Raw genomic sequence first — 12,450 nt, 5'->3', positions numbered from 1 at the left:
ATTGGTAGAGCTACATGTAGGAACTGGAACATTGTTCACAGAGGTGATGAGTAGAAAGAATGGGGCCACTGGTACTTACGTGAGAGTTTTAAAGAGGGAGAGGACAGAAGTGTCAGATGCCACCTTGGGGTCCAATAAGACCAAGGCATACACTGTCATTGGATTTGACAATTTGAGGATAAATGAAGACTTCATGAAAAACATTTTCAGGGGCCTGGACTGAGATTTCAGCAAAGCGTGAATGTGACGTGAGGAAGCAGAGGGAGTGAGCACAGAACCACTTCCTCGAAGCGTGGCTGTGAAGGGGGGTCAGCAGAGGGCAACAAAAGGAGGAAAAGAGGACATGTGAGTGAGAAGATTTATCCTGACCACATGTCTACACGTGGGAAACGTTTTAAACCACCCTTTTTAGTTTTGCAGTTGTAGGCAAATAAGTAAGAAACTGACACGCCATTTCTAGAGTTTGCTGAGCAACAGAATCTGCAGAGTCCTCGGCTGCTGCAGGAGTGCAAAGGACGCTGATGAGATGGCCATGTGAGTCAGGAGAAGCCAAGGTCACCTCCAGCTTCCTCTGGAGCAAGCTAAGCAGGGAGAAATTCCTAGGTCTCCCGTAGGCTTGGAGTTAACTAAGGGAGTTAGTTAACTGGTACCTGAGGTCTTGGCTTGCATATCAGTCACTTTATAACATGAGGCTTCCCTGTGGGGACAAGACCTTATATACTAAGCCTGGAGAATAGACCTGGTAGGACTAAACACCTAGGGTTCACCCTATGGTATCATCCAAGCCAGGAAGCTGCTCCAGGCCTTTCCAGGATGCTATCGACCATCGAATAGACCACTCTGAAGAGCTGGCAGTGACAGCAGACCAGATCCGGAGACTGGACTAGGTGAGGACGCCAACTAGTAGCCACATCCAGCTGAAGAAATGCCCTCATACCCAACATGCAGCCAGCCGTGTGGCTGAAATCTTATGCTCCTGTTTCCATTGCTGGGTGTTTTAATCACCTCCTATTTATCCCATAGATGAGGGAGGGGTTTCTGCCTTAGGGTTACTGAGATAGCTGAGCACATGACACCCAGCAATGGGCAGAGGAGGTGACAGAAGTTTATCAGTCACATGGATTCATAGCCTGGGAAAGAACACAGCACGTCACGCAGTTCACACCAGCATAACACTTGGGAACAGAGTGAGCAAGCCGGGGCTGTGAAAGGTCGGCTTTGTAATGTCAAGAGGGTGAGGTCATGGCCAGTCCCTGTGAGAGGACGTGAGTGGCTTGTGTGAGTAATTCCAGAGGCAGGCAGGGAACTGAGCCCCCACCACTCAGGGATATGCAGGAATTGTGCCAGGTTGCCTGGATAGGGAGGGTTGTTTGGCTAGGAGACCTCAATCACAGGAGCGGAGCAAGGAGGCAAATTTGAGATTAGGTCATATGTGGTTCTCCCGATATTTCCAGATGTCAAACAGCACATACTCTAGGGTTTCTGCATTAGGTCTTATACTACACAGGTGATGGGCAAGAGGCCTCCTGAGAGTTAGATGGATGACTGAGGGACTGTAGGCAGAGAGAACGTGCCCAGTTACACAGAGATGAAAATAATAATACCTGTGTTTGATGGAGCATTTACCTGAGAGAGGTGCTTGGTTCTAAATTAGAAGAAACTAGAAAATATACGAGCTTGGACTCAATTTTCTGATTGGACCCAATTTAGTTTTTCTGCTGTTGAGCAGTAAACAGGGCTTTATGAAGAAAAGTATGTGGGGTCACAAAAACAAAGAGGGTTTATATTTCTGCACAGCTGATTGGTGACATCCAACTCATACCATGTCTGCTGTTAGAAGGGGCTGTTGAGAAGATTAGGGTGCTTCCAGGAGAATGCTGGAAACTGTTAAGAAGCCTCACGGGTGACATTACCTTTGGTGAATTTAGCACGGCCCCCAGCCTGGCCCTCAGCCCTGTCAATTTCTCAGAGCTGAAAAGCCTCAGGACTGGTGATTGCTGTCAATCCACACCCAGGAGGCCTAGTAATCTACAGGGTAAGGTACTGGCGGATCCGCCATTCAGGGTATAATCTGCTGGGATTGCAACACCCAGGAAGGCATGCTCCTAATCAGAGTGTTGCTTAGTAAGCACGGGGGAGAGATTTCGTTGCTCTGTGGCAAAGCGAGCATGGTCACTCATTTCCACTCCACTTGCAGAGACGCTTTCCTAGTGACTGGAAAGTTCGTTTGCCCACGTTTGTGTTCCTCCCTGGACAGTGCTGAATAAACATTGCTCTGTTCGCCCTTAGTCCCTGTTTCCTAGACTCTGCATTGACCTAGATTGGAATCCATTGACCTTCTGTGCATTTCCTTAGCATGCTTTGATCATCGGAAGATCAAATTTTCATTGTGTTAAAGACGGATTTTCACTCTGTCACCCAGGCTGGAGGGCAGTGGCACAATGACAGTCCACTTTAAGCACCAACTCCTGCACTCCTGTGATCCTCGTGCCTCAGCCTCCTGAATATCTAAGGCTACAGGCACAAGTCATTGTGTTTGGCTGATTTTGTTTTTTTTTAATTTTTTTTGTAGAAACAGGGGTCTTGCTATGTTGCCCAGGCTGATCTCTACCTCTTGGCCTCAACAATCCCCTCATTTTGGCTTTTCAAAGTGCTGGGATTACAGGCACGAGTCACTGCACCAGGGTCAGCTAATTAAAAAAGTTTTTCTTTGTAGAGACATGATATCATTCTTTTGCATAGGCTGGTCTCTTTTTCTTTCTTTTTTTTTTGAGACAGAGTCTCCCTATGTCGCCCCTGGGTAAAGTGCTGTGGTGTCATAGCAACCTCAAACTCTTGGGCTTAAGTGATTCTCTTGCCTCAGCCTCCCAAGTAGCTGGGACTACAGGCACCCACCACAATGCTAGGTTATTTTTTGGTTGTAGTTGTCATTGTTGTTTGGCAGGCCAGGGCTGGATTTGAACCTGCTAGCTACGGTGTATGTGGCTGGCGATCTAGCTGCTGACCTACAGGTGCCAAGCCACCTAGGTTGGTCTCAAACTCCTGGTCTCAAGTGATCTTCCCACTTAGCCTCCCAACTTTGATGGGATTACAGGTGTGAGTCACAACACCCAGGCCAGAGGATATTTTAATTGTGTGTTTACTGAGCTGTCTCCTTCTCAAGACTCATTCTGGGCAGAAGAGTTCTGTTGTCTGCTTGCTTATCTTCCTCCTGTTGCTGATTCTACACTATTCAGCTGTCGTGGAAAAACCTTTCTTTCATTTCCTAGATCGACTGTTGTCCAGTTACTTTTCCTGCCTTCCGGCCTCTGGCTGTAGGTCTTCCTCAGTTCTCTTAGTCTTGGTTTACCCTGGGGCACTTCAATAGCTCTGTGGCTAATTAACCAAAGGTTTTCACATCCAATTTCACTCCAATATCACTTCCTTGATCATACCATGGACCCAAGATTGCTCTTCTGGTTCTCACTACAAGGCGGGACAGAGCCAAGGCTTTTCTGGAGGCAGAACTGAGGTTGAGGGAGCCCGGGGCCAAGCAGAATGGGCAGGCAGGTTCACCAGGACAGCTGGGGAGGGGTCCAGATGTTCCAGCAGAGAAATCCTGGGAGAGCCTGGGAGCATATGCTTAGAATGACTCTTTTCCAGTAGATTCTGGAGAAGTAAATTTGTTGGCCTTCCAAAGGGCTTTAAAAAATGTAAATGTATATTTTAGAAGCTTATATTTCTAAACACTCAAATGCCCCTACCTCTGAGATATCCTTGTGGAGGAAAACATTTGTCAATTATTCTTTTGGATTCAGTCTGTCTATCAAGAATTAAGGAACTGAAAATTTTTATGTCTTTTAGATTGCTATCCAGTGCTTCTTTTTATTGATTCCCTCTGAAATAAAGTATCAGGACTTAGTATTAAAGAGTATTTTTATTCTAAAGTGAAACTCATTTTGGTACATTAAAATCAGCTAGACTATCAAGCCAGATTTAAAATACTCATAATTGGAAGCCTGACTGGTCTGGAGTAGGAGAACTCTGCTCTGATGTTTTTACATCATAAGAAATCTGAATGAATTATAGCTTCGATGTCTGAATGATAGATCAGATTGCTGTCTGGATTCGTACATCATGAGTTATAAATAAAGTGACCTGGTGACTGGCGGGGCACCCATGTTCACTGAGAGTCCAGCTCTTCATCTTCCCAGGCTGTAGGGAACGTGAGAGAAGCACACCTGAATTAAAGAGCTGAGGTAGGAGGGGCAAACTGAGAACATTTATTCCCCCCACCAACACTAACAGTCCTGGGAATAGTCCGGCTGAGCACTGGCAAACACATGCTTTGTGCACCATCATTCCACATTGATAATTCAATGCAGTACTTTTTCTGCTGACCCAGAAGTAGCCGCAGAATCCTAAATGCAATGATCAGGGCATAGCTGATACTAATACATAGATATACTAATAAATCAGAATTGATATGCAGTTTAAATATTATTTACCCTCTTTGCTCTACCTCTTTTTTAAAGATTTGTATTCCTGGCTTGGCGCCTGTAGCTCAGTGCCTAGGGTGCCAGCCACATTTACCAGAGCTAGAAGGTTCGAATCCAGCCCAGGCCTGCCAAACAACAATGACAACTAAAACCAAAAAATAGCCGGGCGTTGTAGCAGGCGCCTGTAGTCCCAGCTACTTGGGAGGCGGAGGCAAGAGAATTCCTTAAGCCCAAGAGTTTGAGGTTGCTGTGACACTACGACACTCCATTGAGGGCGACATAGTAAGACACTGTCTCAAAAAAAAAAAAAAAAGATTTGTATTCCCCCATAAATACCATAAAATAGGCACTGCTTGGCTGTATCAAAAATTGTCTTTTCCAGAAGTAACAGAATGGGAACCCCAGGCAGAACCCAGGCTGCAGATCACTCTTATTTGGCATAATTCAATAGTGGTTTTGTTTACTTTTTGGAATTACTAGTTGTCAGCATTAAAACATCAAGAAATTTCATCTGAATGTTTGGATTGATACCTTTTCTTTTGAAATCAGGTTTGAAAACATTGGACTTTTATTTCCACATTGCAATGACTGACTGGCTGGATCTGAGAATTGGTTCTCCTCTACAGACTTGCAAGCTCCCCTACAGACTTGCTGTCTCACTTACACGGCTTCTGTTAGTGCCTTTGAAGGCACAACACCTTCTTGTTCTCCTGTGTCTCTTAAGTCCTTGTGGCATCTTCACTCTGTCTGACCTCAGAGACTTTTGAGGTTCACAAGTAAGGGCACAGGATTTATGGGCAGGCCACTTTGGGGGGTACTAAGGCAGCTTCAGAGAAGAACAGCAAGAATTCCTATAAGTTAGCATCTTCCCCTACGCTTTCGGCCTCAAAGTAGGGCACAGATTTCTCAGCCAGAAATGAGTCCAGAAGGCTAAGATGCCCTCAGGTGCCAGATGATTTCATTTCACTGAGACTGGCATGGTGTCAGCAGCCTTGCTTCTGTCCAGGAGATGTCATCACCAAGCAATTAAGAACACAGCTAGGGGTAAGAAAAAACAAAATAAATCCAAAAAATGTTTTATGAGGGTCCACACGTTTAGAAGAAACAGATATAAGATGGTCATTTAGAATAAACTGGTCTAAGTTTCAGGAAAATGCAGAAAACTTGTATCTAACTCCTTTTGTGTGCTAAGCAGCTGTTAAGACAGCTCAGAGATCTCAGATGCAATAGGGGGTAAAAATATTTTTAAAAATGAGAAACTTTACACTTTAACCTTTCATCATATATATTTTTTTAATTTAGAAAACCAAATTCATTATTTGAAAGGACTAATACATGACAAAATTCTGGCAAGACTATTCTAGAATATGAACGAGATGATACACTTTTCATTCTTAGGTATCAAAAAAGTAACCTATTTACGAATAGTGTATATTAAAAGAGAAAAAGAACATGCCCATGAAATTATTTTTACACTTTAAAGAAATAAAATATATATAACATAAAATGTAGCCATTCCTTTTATGAATATAATTCAATGATCTCTAGGAAATTTATAATGATTTAACAGCATTAACACAATAGCGTTTTAGAATATTTCGATCACCCCTCTAAAAATTTCCATGAGCTCATTTTCAGTCAGATCCCACTTTCTCCTCTATCCTAAGCTACTGATTTTAGCATGTTTTTTCTTGATTTAAGGAAAATATTAGTCATGGGAGATCTGAGTGTTGTAGTTTTGAGGTTCTTTTTTTTTTTTTTTTTTTTGTAGAGACAGAGTCTCACTTTATGGCCCTCGGTAGAGTGCCATGGCATCACACAGCTCACAGCAACAACTCCTGGGCTTAAGGGATTCTCTTGCTTCAGCCTCCCAAGTAGCTGGGACTACAGGCGCCTGCCACAACGCCCAGCTATATTTTGGTTGCAGTTCAGCCGGGGCCGGGTTTGAACCCACCACCCTCGGTATATGGGGCCGGCGCCTTACCGACTGAGCCACAGGCGCCGCCCAGTTTTGAGGTTCTTAATTTTAACCTCCTTGCCATTCTAAAACCTCAGGCAAGCTAAGGTCTCCAGCCCTTAACTCACTGTTCATGTTGGCTGGCAATACCCTTCCTTCGGAGACTTTGCTGGATGATTTAGAGTTATCCCTACCCTACTCCTCCCTCTGAATCTCCCTTTATTTTTCTTCATAGCACTTATAGCTATCCAACATCTATTTAACCTCTCGTTTTGTTTACAGCGCTGAATGAGAGACGTTTTTGGCTTTGTTATTCATTGATATATCCCAAACAGAGCCAAGTACAAAGTCAGCACTCAACTAATATCTGTCGAATGGGTGAAAACTCCTTGAATGTCATACATGCATGGTACCATAGCTTATAGAGCAGCAGTTCTCAACCTGTGGGTCGTGACCCCTTTGGACCGTATCAAAGGTTTGCGGCATTAGGAAGATTGAGAACCACTGTTACAGAGTATGTAGAGTTTTTATCAAGTTTCCCAGACCCCAGGGATTTTGAGAAAAATTGGAGGCAGGGATGACAGAGTGTAATCTCTCCAATCTTTCACATTTAGTTACTTTAAAACTGAAGAAGTCTTTAGCGGGTGAGAAGTGGAAACTCCAGCACACTCTCCAGGCAAATGGTTTCCTTATTATGGAGCTACACCCTGTGAAGTTATATAGATGTAGAGAAAAGGCTTCCTGCCCCAGGGAAGCAGGTCAAAGGAACTTAAATGGCTCGTGGGAGGAGAATGGGGAAGGTACCGAGTCCAAGGCAGAATGGGAGAAAGCAGCCCATCTCTTTTTGTGAAAGACCAAATAAAACCTTACAAAACAAATCAAAACACGGGATGTCCCATTTTAACCTTGGGAGCAGGCTCTGTCTTTCATAGCTACTCCAGTTGTTCTCTACAGTTTTAATGAAGAAGAAAGCCAGTGACAAAACAAGACATTTGGCCCTCTTGCTTGCTTGACTGGGTAACTTGGGGTAGATGGCCCAGCTGGTAAGGTTAAAGGGTGAACTCTAACTTGTTCAGAAATGTGTTTACCTTCTGTAACTGTAGCTCCCAGCATCAAGGCAAGGGATGGCAGCTGAAAAAGATTGCTTCTAATTTACTCGACAATCCTTCTTGGTGATGAGATCTATGAACGTGAATTATTTTATATGAAGGATCATTATCATTTAGTACCCAAACCTTACGTGGCAGGCAAAGTCTGTTAGATGGCTGAATAATACTTTAAAAATAATATGCTCATCTATTTTAATACACTGTGCAGTGATCATCAGAGGAGGTTAACAAGAAAAATATCAAGCATGACTATAAAAAGAAATGACTGTATTTGATGGTATAAGTCTATGACATTCTGGAAAGAGAGCGCATTGAAGGAAGTAATATCATAGCAAGAGCTTATCTTTTATTTTTATCTATAGCAAAAGCATAACGTCACCTAAAAAAGGAAAAAAATAGAATCCAATAAATTAAGCTCCCACACCAATAAGTGCACCATTGAAGACTCCAGGGCCAGTGAACAAGTATTACAACATCAAAGGGAAAATAGTTAACAATTTAGAGAAGAAATAAAGTTCTACACCTCTTAAAACTATAAATTTACTATTTATGAATCTTAAATATCTTAAGATATTTATAAATCTTTACTACAGAAAAGATATTTTTGGAGCTGTGAAGAAGAGTAATTCAGCAATTGGAAAAAAGCTGACCAGAACAACATGTCCCATCATGAACAACCACAAACTAATTATAACAACACAAGAGAAAATGAGAGACCTAGAAAACAGTTGAGGAAATTTATTCAACAAATATTATGGGTAAGTAAGGAAATCTGAAAATTTAGTGATATGGAAAGTCTCATTTAAAGAATAATTTAATATATATTTTTTCTTGAAAAAATATGCTTCTTAGAAACGTATCTCATCAAGGATACTTGGATCTGTTAAAAATATTACCAATGACAATAAAAATGCATTTGGCAATATTCACTGAAATATAATAAATAGCAAAAGAGGAACATATACGTCACAATTGATAATGTTTTATCATAACGATAAAAGCTTATTACTTAAAAAAATTTTGCCAATTTTAGATGTGCGATCATTAAATACGCAGAGCCCATGTGAGAAATAGTCAAGAGGAGAAAGTGATTTTAGAATCTTGGTTTCCCAAAGGGGAATGGTATGTGCTCTTTTTGTGAAGGATAATACCAGAAACCCAACATAAGTGGAGAGGACAGAAGATATTTCAAAATATTCATGAAGCGTTCTTTTCTATAGTTTGAGAATCACTCCATGCAGTGAGAGAAAATTCTGAAAGAAATGAACTGAGAATAGTATGTAGCTACGGGAAAAAGACGAAGAATACCTGATTTTGACAAAAGTAAATGATCATTAAAAGTATACATTTCATTAACTGCTATTAGGCAAATTAAAGGATAATTAAATGAAAAATTAATTAAGGTTCATTATTTTCAAAGCATATGTTGTATATTTATATCAATTATCAGAAGCATAGAGCAATATGAAAATATAGCTATAGATAGGTTTTTAATTCATGTGTTTGTACATATATTTGTGTGTGTGTACCACTTGTAGAATTAGTATCATACATACAGAAATGATACTATAGAAAAGGAAGAAAATATCACAGAGGACTAAAAATGAGTCCAGGATTGTGTGGCCTTTGGTCAGATTGGCTGGACTTCAGAATATGTTTTCTTAAATGTCCCTGAGATGCTTGGGGAAGAACTTGGATATGGCTTAAAATTCATACCCTGGAAATTTGACCTTATGATGAATTTGGTCATTTTTAAGGGGATATGTTTATGAAGGATTTTATAGGTGATAGCAGTTTTAGAAACTTTTAGTGATAAAGCCATAACCTAAACTTTAACTTCTGGTGAATTTTAAATGGCAACTAACTTAGGAAGAGGAGAATTGAAAAACAAAGTGGAATCTTTTTTTTCCAGACAGAGTCTCACTCTGTTTTCCTGGGCCAATTGCCCTGGTATCATAGCTCACAGCAACCTCAAACTCTTGGGCTTGAGCAAGAGCAATCCTCTTGCCTCAGCCTCCCTAGCAGCGGGGACTACAGGTGCCTGCCACAATGCCTGGCTAGTTTTTCTATTTTTAGTAGAGACAGGGTCTCACTCTTGCTTGCTCAGGCTGGTCTGAACTCCTGAGCTCAAGCAATCCACCTGCTTTGGCCCCCCAGAGTGCTGGGATTACAGGTGTGAGGCATACACCTGGCCAACAAAATGGAATCTACTAACTTCGTATGTGTTCTATTAAATCTCACCAAGAGGCCTTAATAGATAGAAGGGACAAGAATTTTTTGGAGGTATTCCTACTCACTGCTCTGACTGTATCTGCTGAAAGTTTCTAGATCTTTGCTTATTTAAGAGTTTGTGAATTTAATCTTTGGGAAAAGGCTTTGCTAAGTTTAGAGCATCACTGAGAAAATTAGCTGCCTCCTGTGATTAACTCCAATAGTATCACCTTTTGTGCACTTATTTCTGTGTCAGTAGGAGACACAAAAAAACACCATTTAAAAAAATAAGAACTAGTAGGCATCTTATATGGGAAAAATAGAAACTATATTCTTAAAATGCTGAGATATATTGTGTTGCTAGAAAGGTGCAGGAACACTGAAGACAAAACAAGGATTTGTAAAGATCCTAAAAATATTTTTGCTATACTTTATACACTTTCCTTGAATTTGGACTGAGGAGGCTTGATAAGTAGAAGAGATACTTATGGGGAGAAAACGAGGACAAATAAGATTTAATGCAAATATTCTGAGATGGAAGAAACTGAAAAGAAAAGAGTAGATTGCCAAAGAACTGCAAAGTATGCTTACCCTGCTGAGGAGCGGATTTATAGCTGCAGATTACAGTTTTGAATTTTAAAAAGCTAACTGAACTTAGTGAAAATATAGAAATATTGGTCGAATGAGATGTTAAGAAAATCTGGAGTTATTAAAAAAACACAGAGGGGACTCATAAAGAAAGACATGTCACAGGATGACATTTGTCTGTATTGTTAACACCTATGCTCAATGACGTTACTTGGGAATTTCATGGGATATACAAATTATATTGGAATTTGAAAACTAAAAAGTTCAATTTCTATACTTTTTTTTGCAGTTTTTTTTTTTTGGCCCGGGCTGGGTTTGAACTCCCCACCTCTGACATATGGGGCCAGCGCCCTACTCCCTTGAGCCACAGGTGCCGCCCTCTATACTTTTTTGTTGCTGTTGTTGTTGTTCCAGTTTTTGGCCAGGGCCGGGTTTGAACCCGCCACCTCCAGTATATGGGGCCAGTGCCCTACTTCATGAGCCACAGGCACCGCCCTCTAATTTCTATACTTTATGGGGGGGGAGGCAAATGTGAACTGCAGGATGAGTGGAATTGTAGAGTTATGGGTCTTTGTCTTTTCATAAGAAATAGCTTCATAATCATTTTAATATCTTGCATCAGTAAGAGATTTGGGCACAGCCACCCTGTGCATTTCTGACAGAACAGAGAGTATGTGCAGGGAATCCAAAGGCTTCAGCTCTTTACCATGAGCTGAGTTGGCTAATGTGAATTTTAGTTTCTTATCTGTATAATGAAGAGCTAGTGTTAGATGATTTCTAAGGTTCCTCTTGAACATGATTCTATATTGTCTTGTCTTTAGTTTACTTAAGTAAACTTAAATGAAAATATTTATTTGTTTAAGTTTAGTTAAGGAGAACTGAAAGGGACCTTGGGTTTTGTTAACAAAACCACTAAAAGGTCCTTCAGGGGCTGGGAAAGGGAGGCTTGCTGCCTTATAGAGTCAATAATGGTTCAAGTACTTTTTTTAAATCTAGGTCCAGGGTTGATATTATAATAACAGAGATAAATTATGGGTACTCTGCATGGCACAGTACTTCACATAACCGTCTACATTGTTCCGTTGCGAAGTATTTCACTTCCAGCTGGTTAAACCTCTCTAAGCCATAATCCTTAATCCTTAAGCACCTTAAGTTTTTTCTGGTGGGCTCTAAGGTTCAAACTCCTGGTATTTTAAAATCAAAACTCTACACCTGCAGCCACCTGATCATAAATTGAATTTTTTTTGCATAGAAAAATTCTAAACTCTAAAACCAAAACATTATATTTGCTTTCATCACGCAGATCTTAACCGTGCTCAAGTTTCATCAAGAGCTTCTTCTCTCAGTTAGCCTTGACTTTTGAAGCCCCGTTAAACTACTCTATTCTCGCTGGTTTCCAATAGCTCCTAAATTTGTGTTGATTTATTTTTGCTTATCTTAAGGCTTCTCCCACACACAAAGTCTGTTACCTCTTTGTCCTCTCCCAGCAAATTCAACATCCTCCTGTTCTGGTGGATTATCCTCCATCATTCCCAGTCGTCTGACGTGGGGAGAAAGGGGGAAAGAAGGTAGTTCAAAGGCAAATAGAACTTAGAGTTTAAATCTTATGAGGTTTAACTACAAATTTGATTCTGATCTTAAAGGTAGCCAAAATCACATGCTTATCAGTGTACAGATGGGAAAGTATTAGTTCTGTAGGGAAACAAAGTTTTTTTTGCCTTAGATTCTGAGTGAAATTTCTTGAGTGTGACATCACCCTGAAAAGAATCCTCCAAATGAAATATATTTTTTTGAGTTTATGATTCCTTCAATGTAAGTTAGATCTTGAGGGAAATTCAGTGAATGAATTTCTGGAGAAGACAAGTACAGACATACGAAGTCTTTGTGTCTGGCCTAATCTGCAGAGAAATAGGAAGACTTCTGTATTATTTCTTTCGACTAGGATTTTGGTGTAAGTTGGTTTGAGTTATTCAGGTCTGTGCTTTTGATTTCCAAATATTATGAAGAGGGCACATCCTTCTTAAAAGTCCCCTTTCTGCATCTTCTATATTTCTTCCTTACTATAGGGACTGCCAGACCTCTCTCTCAAAGTCTGGTGAAATTTTCG

Source organism: Nycticebus coucang, chromosome 15, assembly GCF_027406575.1.
Source record: "Nycticebus coucang isolate mNycCou1 chromosome 15, mNycCou1.pri, whole genome shotgun sequence".
In the NCBI taxonomy this organism is placed as follows: Eukaryota; Metazoa; Chordata; class Mammalia; order Primates; family Lorisidae; genus Nycticebus; species Nycticebus coucang.
Note: the sequence above shows the minus strand (reverse complement) of the source record.